Source organism: Pseudophryne corroboree, chromosome 10, assembly GCF_028390025.1.
Source record: "Pseudophryne corroboree isolate aPseCor3 chromosome 10, aPseCor3.hap2, whole genome shotgun sequence".
In the NCBI taxonomy this organism is placed as follows: domain Eukaryota; kingdom Metazoa; phylum Chordata; class Amphibia; order Anura; family Myobatrachidae; genus Pseudophryne; species Pseudophryne corroboree.
Window position 1 is genome coordinate 164,557,654 of NC_086453.1, and position 13,576 is coordinate 164,571,229.

General features: G+C 46.5%; 1 protein-coding gene and 1 long non-coding RNA gene across 7 annotated transcripts in view; one reads left to right on the plus strand and one right to left on the minus strand.

Moving 5' to 3' along the window:
* LOC134966297 (uncharacterized) overlaps positions 1–9,571 on the plus strand; it is a 36,869-nt gene extending 27,298 nt beyond the window's left edge. The window contains exon 4 of the long non-coding RNA XR_010188620.1: positions 9,015–9,571. This is a non-coding gene — a long non-coding RNA (uncharacterized LOC134966297). The remainder of the gene's footprint in view (positions 1–9,014) is intronic.
* Positions 1–13,576, minus strand: part of MCAM (melanoma cell adhesion molecule) — a 909,696-nt gene that overhangs the window by 108,315 nt on the left and 787,805 nt on the right. The window lies entirely within an intron of this gene.

Genomic DNA, 13,576 nt, shown 5'->3' on the forward strand with positions numbered 1-13,576 from the left:
TAGGACGTCAGAGAAATATAGACTGCATTGCTCTATGGACCATCTGGTTTATATTATCACGTGCCCGTGTGGACTGTACTATGTGGGAATGACGACCAGACAATTTCGCAATAAGATGGCGAACCATAGAACGTCAATACATCAAGCGATCACCACGGGGACTGCCACTTTGCCGGTAGCCAGACATTTTTTGAGTTTACGACATCAAGTATCTGACCTCAGGTCGAAATTGATAGACTGGATACCCCCATTACAGCGAGGCGGTAACCGTGCTCCCTTGTTTAGAAAACGAGAAAGCATGTGGATACACAAACTGGACACGATAGCACCAAAAGGAATGAATGAAAACAACCATTGAGATAACTTAGATACACTTGTTTCAGCCCCACGGGTGTAGTTGTTAATACTCCACCGGCTGTGGGACTAACTATGTATATTTCTCGTTTCCCCTACCTATTATGTTGTTGTCTGTCCATTTTTCATGCCTATTATTTTTGTATTATGGTACAGCACCAATACAGTGACCACACCGGCCTCTGTTATACCCAGCTAGAATTGGAATTTGATGAAAATAAGAATTTACTTACCGATAATTCTATTTCTCGTAGTCCGTAGTGGATGCTGGGAACTCCGTAAGGACCATGGGGAATAGCGGCTCCGCAGGAGTCTGGGCACAAAAGTAAAGCTTTAGGACTACCTGGTGTGCACTGGCTCCTCCCCCTATGACCCTCCTCCAAGCCTCAGTTAGGATACTGTGCCCGGACGAGCGTACACAATAAGGAAGGATTTTGAATCCCGGGTAAGACTCATACCAGCCACACCAATCACACCGTAGAACTTGTGATCTAAACCCAGTTAACAGCATGATAACAGAGGAGCCTCTAGAAAAGATGGCTCACTACAGCAGTAACCCGATTTTTGGTAACAATAACTATGTACCAGTATTGCAGACAATCCGCACTTGGGATGGGCGCCCAGCATCCACTACGGACTACGAGAAATAGAATTATCGGTAAGTAAATTCTTATTTTCTCTGACGTCCTAGTGGATGCTGGGAACTCCGTAAGGACCATGGGGATTATACCAAAGCTCCCAAAACGGGCGGGAGAGTGCGGATGACTCTGCAGCACCGAATGAGAGAACTCCAGGTCCTCCTCAGCCAGGGTATCAAATTTGTAGAATTTAGCAAACGTGTTTGCCCCTGACCAAGTAGCTGCTCGGCAAAGTTGTAACGCCGAGACCCCTCGGGCAGCCGCCCAAGATGAGCCCACCTTCCTTGTGGAATGGGTTTTTACAGATTTTGGCTGTGGCAGGCCTGCCACAGAATGTGCAAGCTGAATTGTACTACAAATCCAACGAGCAATAGTCTGCTTAGAAGCAGGAGCACCCAGCTTGTTGGGTGCATACAGGATAAACAGCGAGTCAGATTTTCTGACTCCAGCCGTCCTGGAAACATATATTTTCAGGGCCCTGACAACGTCTAGCAACTTGGAGTCCTCCAAGTCCCTAGTAGCCGCAGGCACCACCATAGGTTGGTTCAGGTGAAACGCTGAAAACACCTTAGGGAGAAACTGAGGACGAGTCCTCAATTCCGCCCTGTCCGAATGGAAAATCAGATAAGGGCTTTTACAGGATAAAGTCGCCAATTCTGACACGCGCCTGGCCCAGGCCAGGGCCAACAGCATGACCACCTTCCATGTGAGATATTTTAACTCCACAGATTTAAGTGGTTCAACCCAATGTGACTTTTGGAACCCAAAAACTACATTGAGATCCCAAGGTGCCACTGGAGGCACAAAAGGAGGCTGTATATACAGTACCCCCTTTTACAAACGTCTGAACTTCAGGGACTGAAGCTAGTTCTTTTTGGAAGAAAATTGACAGGGCCGAAATTTGAACCTTAATGGACCCCAATTTCAGGCCCATAGACACTCCTGTTTGCAGGAAATGTAGGAATCGACCCAGTTGAAATTCCTCCGTCGGGCCTTACTGGCCTCGCACCACGCAACATATTTTCGCCAAATGCGGTGATAATGTTTTGCGGTTACATCCTTCCTGGCTTTGATCAGGATAGGGATGACTTCATCCGGAATGCCTTTTTCCTTCAGGATCCGGCGTTCAACCGCCATGCCGTCAAACGCAGCCGCGGTAAGTCTTGGAACAGACAGGGTCCTTGCTGGAGCAGGTCCCTTCTTAGAGGTAGAGGCCACGGATCCTCCGTGAGCATCTCTTGAAGTTCCGGTTACCAAGTCCTTCTTGGCCAATCCGGAGCCACGAATATAGTGCTTACTCCTCTCCATCTTATAATTCTCAGTACCTTGTGTATGAGAGGCAGAGGATGGAACACATACACTGACCGGTACACCCACGGTGTTACCAGAGCGTCTGCTGAGGAAGTCTGCTTCCCAGTTGTCCATTCCCGGAATGAACACTGCTGACAGTGCTGTCACATGATTTTCCGCCCAGCGAAGAATCCTTGCAGCTTCTGCCATTGCCCTCCTGCTTCTTGTGCCACCCTGTCTGTTTACGTGGGTGACTGCCGTGATGTTGTCCGACTGGATCAACACCGGCTGACCTTGAAGCAGAGGTCTTGCTAAGCTTAGAGCATTGTAAATGGCCCTTAGCTTCAGGATATTTATGTGAAGTGATGTCTCCAGGCTTGACCATAAGCCCTGGAAATTCCTTCCCTGTGTGACTGCTCCCCAGCCTCGCAGGCTGGCATCCGTGGTCACCAGGACCCCAGCAGGTCTCACTGAAAATAAAAAACCTAAAACTAAACTTTTCACTAAGCAGCTCAGGAGAGCCACCTAGTGTGCACCCTTCTCGTTCGGGCACAAAAATCTAACAGAGGCTTGGAGGAGGGTCATAGGGGGAGGAGCCAGTGCACACCAGGTAGTCCTAAAGCTTTACTTTTGTGCCCAGACTCCTGCGGAGCCGCTATTCCCCATGGTCCTTACGGAGTTCCCAGCATCCACTAGGACGTCAGAGAAATAATGTTTATGTATATTATGAGTAATGCCCTGTGTAAACTATATTCGTGGTTGGTGAGGCAGATTATGAGATGGATCGCGGTGGGTAATTTACCCATCGCTGCCGGTCTCACATGTGCCCAATAGCCAGTAAAAGCACTCGAGTACAATAAACCAATATAATGATGTGGTAACCTGTATCTTGCCCTAATACCAGTGATGCACTCCAATGTATTAAATCACTATGATGATGGATCGCAGTGGGTAATTCTCCCATCGCTGTCGGTTCCACATCTGCCCAATAACTAGTGACATACTCCAGTGCAATAAACCAATTGATGTGCTAACCATTATTCTGCCCTAATATCAGTGACGCACTCTAGTGTATTACACCACTTTAATGATGTATTGCTCCGTGGTCAGCGGTGATCACGACTGTGGATACTGAATAAACAGGACGCAGCTCACTTCCGGTAAACCCCGGAAGTGACGCGTGCGTTCCAGCACATGGCTCTCCCCACTTCCGGATTGCGTTCCACGGCGCGTCCGATGCACCACTCGATTATACGGACGCAGCACGCTTCCTGTGAACAAGGAAGTGATGTCTGCATCTCAGCCATGCGTTCCATCCCATTTCCTGTAAGTGTGGGGGCGGGACTGGCGCCTATATGCTGGTTATTTAATGGGGGCCGGTGAGGCAACATCCCTGTATAACAGTTACCTATTATGCTGACTTTTGCTGTGATGCTGACTGCTTTGACCACGCTGTAACTCCTTGACAAAGGTCCTGGTGTGGACCGAAACGTCGGAAATGGATATTACACTTGAACTGTGAGATTACCTTTACATTAAATACTTTCTTTTGCTGAATTATTGAAGTAAAGTCTGAAGAGTGCTATCTGTTCCACTAGGTGGATAATCCTGTATTGTACTATGGGTCCCACCTCTATGTGGGTCGGACTCTGATTGGCACCCCAGTTGTTGGTAGAGCTGCATGAGAGTGCAGGGATCTGTATAAATATATATATATATATATATATATATATATATATATATAGTGCAGGGAAAAGAATACATTTGTTGATTTAGCTGGGGCAGAGATTAGGGAGTTTCTCTTATGGTAGTTTGCAGCCAATTGCATATACATGTGCTTTTGCATACCTCCCAAAATGCCTTATTTCAGGAGGGACAATATGTTCTGATAGAGGACTTCTCTCTTAATTTATGATTGCCATAACTTGTGTTTAAACACCTTTCTTATCACCATCACCTGCTTTTCTTATCAATTAACCTGTTCAAAACAGGTGACGGCAATCATAGATTTAATGGGAAGTCCAGGAGAAAATAATTTTGTCCCACCAGAAATATGTAGGTCATGATGAGAGGCAGCTTTTTTGATACATGTAAGTATTGTCAGCAGCATTTCTGATACCAATGAATCTCTGGCTCAACTGGACTAACGAGAGGAGAGTAAATTCAAACTCACTTGGGATCTGATTGGACTTCCACATATCAGTAGATCATACCTCCCAACATGACCCTCTCCAGGAGGGACACAATGCTCTGCTCCTGAACTTCACTCTTAATTTATGATTGCCATCACCTGTGGTGAAACATCTTTCTTATCCATTAACCTGTTCAAAACAGGTGCCGGCAATCAAAGAAAACTGAAGAAAAAAGTCCAGAAGCTGAGCTTTCTGTCCCTCCTGGAGAGGGTCATGTTGGGAGGTATGCAGTAGATACTACAGATTCCTCTTCCAGCTAAGAAATCACTGCAGCCTGCTACAATAATCAGAGTAAAGTCACAGGATCAAGTCACTAGGTCGACAGTAACTAGGTCGACACTACCTAGGTCGACTACTATTGGTCGACAGTAACTGTCGACCAATAGGGTTTCTAGGTCGACAGGGTCTCTAGGTTGACATGTTCTAGGTTGACAGGTCAAAAGGTTGACATGAGTTTTTCACAATTTTTTCTGTATTTGTACTTTTTCATACTTAACGATCCACCTGGACTACGATTGAAACAGTAACCTGTGCCGAGCGAAGTGAGGCACCTTGCCCGAAGCATGGCGTGCGAACACGGTGCACTAACTGGGGTTCCCGGTCACTCTACGAAGAAAACTACACAAAAAAAAAAACATAAAAAACTCATGTTGACCTTTTGACCTGTCGACCACTAGTGGTCGACCTAGTTACTATCTACCTTCCATACCACACCCAAAGCCACTAATTTCTACTTCAAAATGTAGGCCTTAGTAAAGAGACTGCTTTCCAACAACTGAGCAGCACAGCAACCATCACTTCTCGCTACATATGGCAAACCACTTGAATACACAACTGCTCAATTTTATAACAATCAATTTTGATTATTCCCATAAATCCCATATTAATAGCCATAGGCGGAAGTACCATTGGCACAGTAGGTGCAATGCCCCTGAGGACTAAAGGGCCTACTACTGCCTAGACCAGCAATGAGTTATCTTCTGCCTCCCCCCGCCATGACCATTTTGAGGAATGTCGGATGAATGTCCCAGTGCAAAGAGCAGGGGGGGCCCACTGCCTGAGGGACTTGCCCCTTACCTTAGGGAGTCAGGGCTGACCTTATGTGCGCCGGACCGATAGAGGAGTCTTGCCACCATACTGTCTCTAATTAACAGATAGCTGCACAATATTCTGATTCACTGCTGTCTGTGAAATAGAGGCAGCTTACAACATGTTTAACTGGAACGGTCAGAGTTTTCCTGACTGAGTATCAAACCAAGGAAAGCACAAGGCTGGATTAAGGGAGGGGCGGTCATCCTGGGCACTGGCTACAGCGAAGCGCAGAGCAGCTTGAGTCCTCTCATCAGAACACATGACACATCACATCTGTACTTCTGATGAAGAGACTCGGGAGCTGCTTTGCCCTGCGCTATATGCAGTCTGAACAGCGGCAGACCCTGTCCAAATTGGGGAGGTGGTTGATAGACAGAGAGTTAAAAGGTCGACAGCCAATAGGTCAACATCATAGAGTCAACAGTCAAAAGGTCGATAGGTCAAAAGGTTGACACTTGACAGACAAAAGGTCAGCAGGGTAAAAAAGGGAGACACATGGGCCAGTATTTACTAAAAATCCGAGTTTGGCCGATTTGTGTTTTTTTTTCTAAGTCCCAATCCGGGAATTTACTAAGCACCAATCTCGGCAGTGTCTGGTCTATTCGTAATGATTTGAATGACAGCCTTTCCGAAATACGAATGAATAGACCATCGGTCAAACGCGGCTGTAATTTCATAGAATACGGCCATTCACTATACATTCGTATTTGGGTGTTAGTTTCTGAGTGCTCAAGTGCGGGTCTGTTTTTTTTCGATTCGTTAAAAAAAGCAGCAAAAAAATAGACCTGCTTTTTCCAGTCGAGTTTGGATAACCATGCACGGATCAGTGAGATCTGTGCATGGTTATCTATGGGAAAGGGTCTGTTTAGTGTAAAATCAGGAAAAAAAATTGTGTGGGGTCCCCCCTCCTAAGCATAACCAGCCTCGGGCTCTTTGAGACGGTCCTGGTTGAAAAAATATGGGGAAAAAAATTACAGGGGTTCCCCCATATTTAATCAACCAGCACCGGGCTCTGTGCCTGGTCCTGGTTCCAAAAATACGGGGGACAAAAAGCGTAGGGGTCTGCCGTATTTCTGAAACCAGCACCGGGCTCCACTAGCTGGGGAGATAATGCCATAGCTGGGGGACACTTTGATATCGGTTCCTGAGGCCGTGCCATTAAAACCCCAACTAGTCACCCCTGGCCGGGGTACCCTGGAGGAGTGGGGACCCCTTCAATCAAGGGGTCCCCCCTCCAGCCACCCAAGGGCTAGGGGTGAAGCCCGAGGCTGTCCCCCCCCCATCCAAGGGCGGCGGATGGGGGGCTGATAGCCAAGTGTGAAAGTGTGAATATTGTTTTTAGTAGCAGTACTACAAGTCCCAGCAAGCCTCCCCCGCAAGCTGGTACTTGGAGAACCACAAGTACCAGCATGCGGTGGAAAACCAGGCCCGCTGGTACCTGTAGTACTACTACTAAAAAAATACCCCCCAAAAAACAGGACACACACACCGTGACAGTACAACTTTATTACATACATGCACACCAACATACACACATACTTACCTATGTTCCCACGAGGCTCGGTCCTCTTCTCCATGTAGAATCCTCGGGGTACCTGTGAAAAAAATTATACTCACATAATCCAGTGAAGAATCCGGCCTTTGAAAAATCCACGTACTTGTCAAAAAAATAAAACGCAAACCCGACCACGCACTGAAAGGGGTCCCATGTACCGGTCAGCGGTGAGGTTACTTTCGGTCAACTGCTGACCGCAAAGTTCCCACCATTGGCTACAATGGAGCGCATAGGCGCTACATTGTATCACTGCCGTGTGCTGCCTGACAGACACTACAGGAGCACACAGCCAATCAGGAGGGTGCATCGACGTGGCGCTCCCTGATTGGCTGAAGGGACCATCTTTGACAGGAGTCAGGGGGGGTCCTGGCAGTCGGGGAAAGGGGTCCCATGTGTAAACATGGGACCCCTTTCAGTGCGTGGTCGGGTTTGCGTTTTATTTTTTTGACAAGTACGTGGATTTTTCAAAGGCCGGATTCTTCACTGGATTATGTGAGTATAATTTTTTTCACAGGTACCCCGAGGATTCTACATGGAGAAGAGGACCGAGCCTCGTGGGAACATAGGTAAGTATGTGTGTATGTTGGTGTGCATGTATGTAATAAAGTTGTACTGTCACGGTGTGTGTGTCCTGTTTTTTGGGGGGTATTTTTTTAGTAGTAGTACTACAGGTACCAGCGGGCCCGGTTTTCCACCGCATGCTGGTACTTGTGGTTCTCCAAGTACCAGCTTGCGGGGGAGGCTTGCTGGGACTTGTAGTACTGCTACTAAAAACAATATTCACACTTTCACACTTGGCTATCAGCCCCCCATCCGCCGCCCTTGGATGGGGGGGATAGCCTCGGGCTTCACCCCTGGCCCTTGGGTGGCTGGAGGGGGGGGACCCCTTGATTGAAGGGGTCCCCACTCCTCCAGGGTACCCCGGCCAGGGGTGACTAGTTGGGGTTTTAATGGCACGGCCGCAGGGACCGATATCAAAGTGTCCCCCGGCTGTGGCATTATCTCCCCAGCTAGTGGAGCCCGGTGCTGGTTTCAGAAATACGGGGGACCCCTACGCTTTTTGTCCCCCGTATTTTTGGAACCAGGACCAGGCACAGAGCCCGGTGCTGGTTGATTAAATATGGGGGAACCCCTGTCATTTTCCCCCCCATATTTTTTCAACCAGGACCGGCTGGTTATGCTTAGGAGGGGGGACTCCATGCAATTTTTTTCAGAATTTTAAAGACTTTAATGAACTTTTTAAGGTACACAATGAAGCCCTGCATGGATCTCACAGATCCGTCCGGGTTTCCTTGTGTTTTTTCAGGCAGTGTTTTACTCATCACTCCCGTAAAACACTGCCTGATATTACGAATCACATCGACATCGGAAACTTTGCAGCTTAGTGAATGACCGTATCAGGATTCAAAAAGTTGCAGTAAAATGCACCCGATACCATTCGAGTTCAAACACCCTTCAAAACGGACAAAACACGAATATTAGTAAATAAACCCCATGGTAGACACATGTTTTTTAGGGTTTTTCATGTTTTTACAACTTTTGCTGCATTTACTTTCCATGTTGAAAGAATTACCTTTAGTAACCTTGTGGCTAGCAAAGCTGAGCAGAGTGAACCACCGAGCCCGAAGCATGGAAAGCAGAGTGAGCCACCAAGCCCAAAGTGTGGCAAGCAGACGCCTCTCAACAAATGTGTGTAAAAAAATGTTTAAAATCTCAAATAACAATCCCCCCAAAAAATCGTGTAGACATTTCGACCCTGTCGACCTTTTGACCCTGTCGACCCTTTGACTGTCAACTTTTTGACCCCTCTTGACTGTTGACCTTATGGTGTAGACCTAATTTCTGCCTATCTTTATACTGTCTACCTTCTATATCACACCCTCCCAATTGCAGGGTCAGAAGAATGCAGAGCATGGGAAACATTAACATACTGCATACTGACTCCAGATAAGGCTGCCGGGAGGAGCGCCAGCCGGGACGGACATCACCAACTCTGTGCATATAACAGAGGCTATTGCAAGGTCCATATTGACATCTATGGTAATTAACCTGCTATGAGCATTTGGATGCTGTCCACTAATATTGTATGGATATGCATGAACATTTTGCACTTATCCAGTGAGAGATACTAGCAGGGCTACTAACATTATTACACAGCTAAAAGACGCTAAAGCCTAATCACTAACTCAATTGCTAACAGCTTTCAAGTGCATGTTACTAAACATTCCAGGTGGTACAAAGTATCACTGAAGACTACGCAAAGGAGACTTTGTTGCAGATCAGTCCTGCAGTGCAATTGCTTTGTGCTTGCTTTTTTTGTTTTAAATACACAGTTTTTAGAATATGGAATATATGTATATTTTATATGTGTGAAAGGTGCTGGCCAGTATCAAATGTTTTATTTTATTATGTGATAAAAAATATACTGGAATAAAATCTACTACAGATTATTAGCGCTCTCCCATTGTTTTTCATTTCTGCTTCTAATAACAGGGGTTTATACCAATTACCCCAGGGAAAGCAGCTGTTTATCTGTATAACAGCGGCGCCAGGAGATTTTGTGTTTATAGTAATAGGTTGCAACGGTGTGACAAGATGCAGTCAGGGGAAGCTTTGTATTTGTTCTAAGCTTTGAGCTAATGCAGTGATTCTCAAACTGTGTGCCTAGGCACCCTGGGGTGCCTCCAGATACTTGCAGGGGTGCCCTGGGTTGGTGATCCAGGACATACTTGCCTACCTGACCCTCTCCATGAGGGAGAAAATGCTCTGTTCCTGGACTTTCCTGGTAATGTATGATTGCCATCACCTGCGGTGAGCTAGTTAATTGATAAGAAAGGTGTTTCACCACAGGTGATGGCAATTATACATTACCAGGAAAGTCCAGGAACAGAGCATTTTCTCCCTCATGGAGAGGGTCAGGTAGGCAAGTATGATCCAGGACCAATTAAAATAATTTATGGTCAATTTAAGAGGCAAGACCAGGTTTAGTGGCTGCCAATCATAAAATATGTGGACAAACAGAAGCAAATCATGTCCCTCACCACATAACTGACCCTAAGGATGACATAGAAACACAGTTTACTTTAACATTTCTTTCTAAATTTCACATTAAGAAACTTTTGGCCTAGGGTTGCAGTGAAAAAATTCTGAAACTCTAGGGTGACGAAGGTGATGGTTTGCAGAGAAGTTTGTAAATATGCCTATCTGCAGTGCTGGACTTTCAGGGCCTGATTCCAATTTGTACGCAATGCTGATGTTCATGCCAATGAGTGATTATTGGTAGACTGCGCATGCTCTAAGGTACCTTGGCAATGCCGTACCCAGTAAGAATTTAAACTCAGAGTGATTGACAGAAAGGGACCATTTCAGGAAGGTAATGGGAAGTGACAGCAAAAACCCAGGTGTGTCATGCCCATTTTCAGGACTTGTTTCTGCCTACAGCTGCAATCATGTACATAGAGAAACATGGCACCAACATAGCTACTTTCCACCCCATCTGCGTCACCCCTGTCTGTCTGCCCCTCTACTTTACAATCTCATGACCAGGGCCCTTTTTGCTTATGTGCTTTTTCTTCTCTTACAGCACTTAAGCCATCTTCTACTCCATACTGCCTTTGACGGCACCAAATCTCTCCATTTTCTGTCACACTGATACTGATTTCAATGTCGTCTGCTGATGCAGCTGTGTTAATATACCCTGTACTTGTCCTATATTATCTTGAACTGTAAGTCACTGTTTTCTTGTTTTGCTTATTTATTAATGTACTCTGTAATTTGGCACTGCAGATGCCATGTGGCGCCATATAAAATAGGATTTTAATTGCCTACCGGTAAATCCGTAGAGGATACTGGGGTCCACATTAGTACCATGGGGTATAGATGTGTCCACTAGGAGCCTTGGCACTTTAAGAAATCAATAGTGTGCACTGGCTCCTCCCTCTATGCCCCTCCTACCAGACTCAGTCTAGACACTGTGCACGAGGAGACCTGACATATCCTGAGGAAGGATGTAACAGAACAGTGGTGAGATTCAAACCAGCACACAAAAAAAAGAGGGAAGCCATGCTAACCAAACTGAGCAGGAACAGCAACAGCAACAGCTGAACCAACAACAATACTTAACTAAGTAACAGGACAGGAAACACGAAGCACTGGGCAGGCGCCCAGTATTCTCTATGGACTGTGAGAAAAGGATTTATGGGTAGGTAATTAAAATCATATTTTCTCTTACGTCCTAGAGGATACTGAGGTCCACATTAGTACCATGGGGATGTACCAAAGCTCCCAAACTGGGAGGGGAGTGCTGAGGTTCCTGCAGAACTGACTGACCAAACTGAAGGTCCTCAGAGGCCAAAGTATTGAACTTGTAAAACTTAGCAAACGTGTTTGATCCAGACCAAGTAGCTGCTCAGCAGAGCTGTAAAGCCGAGACACCCCGGCAGCCACCCAGGAAGAACCCATTGACATAGTAGAGTGGGCCTGTACTTTAGGAACCGGCAATCCTGCCGATGAATAAGCATGCTGGATAGTAAGCCTGATCCAGCGAGCAATAGACTGCTTTGAAACAGGACACCCAATTTTCTTGGCATCATAGAGAACAAACAGCGAGTCAGATTTTCTGTGATGAGCTGTCCTCTTCACGTAGATCTTCAAAGCCCTCACAACATCCAGGGACTTTGAGGGAGCAGAGATGTCAGTAAGCAACAGAACTACAATAGATTGGTTGATATGAAACACAGACACCACCTTAGGAAGAAATTGCTGACGAGTTCTAAGTTCAGCTCTATCCTCATGAAAAATCAAACAGTTGCTTTTGTGAGACAGCGCCCCTAGTTCAGACACACACCTTGCAGAAACCAAGGCCAACGGTGTAACAGTCTTCCACAAAATAAACTTAATGTCAACTTCCTGTAAAGGTTCAAACCAGTCCAATTGCAGAAAAAGCAACACCATGTTAAGATCCCAAGGTGCTGTTGGAGGCACAAAGGGCGGCTGGATGTGCATAACACCCTTCAAGAACATATGAACCTCAGAGAGGGAAGCCAATTGTTTCTGGAAGAAAATGGACAAGGCCGAAATCTGCACTTTTAAGGAGCCCAAACATAGGCCCACATCCACCCCTGACTGTAAAAAAAGGAGGAAACGTCCCAGTTGAAATTCCACTGCAGGAAATTTCCTGTTTTCATACTGAGACATATTTTTTCAAAATACGGTGGTAATGTGTAGACGTTACCCCCTTCCTAGCTTGGATCAGGGTTGGAATAACTTTGTTTGGAATGCCTTTCCGGGCTAAAAACTGACGCTCAACTTCCATGCCGTCAAACATAGCCGCAGTAAGTCTTGATAGACGAATGGCCCCTGTTGCAGAAGATCCTCTCGCAGAGGTAGAGGCCATGGGTCCTCCAGGAACAACTCCAGTAGATCCGCATACCAGGCCCTTCTTGGCCAATCTGGTGCAACGATAATTGCTTGAACCTTTTTCCTTTTTATTTTCTTGAGAATTCTTGGGATCAGTGGAAGATGTCTATCTGTGGAATTCCCCACCGACTTGTTAAGGACTCTAACACCTGCGGGTGAAGGCCCCACTCTCCTGGGTGGAGGTCGTGTCTGCTGAGGAAGTCTGCTTCCCAGTTGTCTACTCCCGGAATGAAGATTGCCGACAGTGCCACCACATGTCTTTCTGCCCAGAGGAGAATTTTTGTAGCCTCTGACATTGCAGCTCTGCTCTTCGTTCCGCCCTGTCGGTTTATGTACGTTACTGCCGTTACATTGTCTGGCTGAACCTGAATGGCTTGATCTTGAAGAAGATGCTATGCCTGTAGAAGGGCATTGTATATGGCCCTTAGTTCCAGAATGTTGATCGGAATAATAATTTCCTGACTTGGCCATTTTCCTTGGAACTGTTCCCCTTGGGTGACTGCTCCCCAACCTCTGAGGCTTGCGTCCGTCGTTAGCAGAATCCAATTTTGAATCCTGAACCATCGACCCTCGGTCAGGTGAGAAGTCTGGAGCCACCATAGAAGAGAAATCCTGGCTTTTGGCGACAGACGTATCCTCTGGTGCAAGTGAGGCTGCGATCCGGACCATTTGTCCAACAGATCCAGCTGGAATGGCCTGGCATGAAACCTTCCATACTGCAGAAGGCAAATGCACAGATGCACCGATATCCGGGTTGGTTTTAGGACATCCCGCACCATGGACTGGATTACTAATGCCTTTTCCAATGGAAGGAACACCTTTTGTTCCTCCGTATCAAGGATCATTCCTAGGAACGGAAGCCTCCGTGTTGGTTCCAGGTGGGATTTTGGCAGGTTCAGAATCCACCCGTGAACCTGGAGAAGTTGGGTTGAGAGGGCAATGCTGTCCAACAACCTCTCCCTGGAAGGAGCTTTTATCAGCAGATCGTCCAGGTATGGTATTATGTTTACTCCCTGTTTGCGGAGGAGAAACATCAT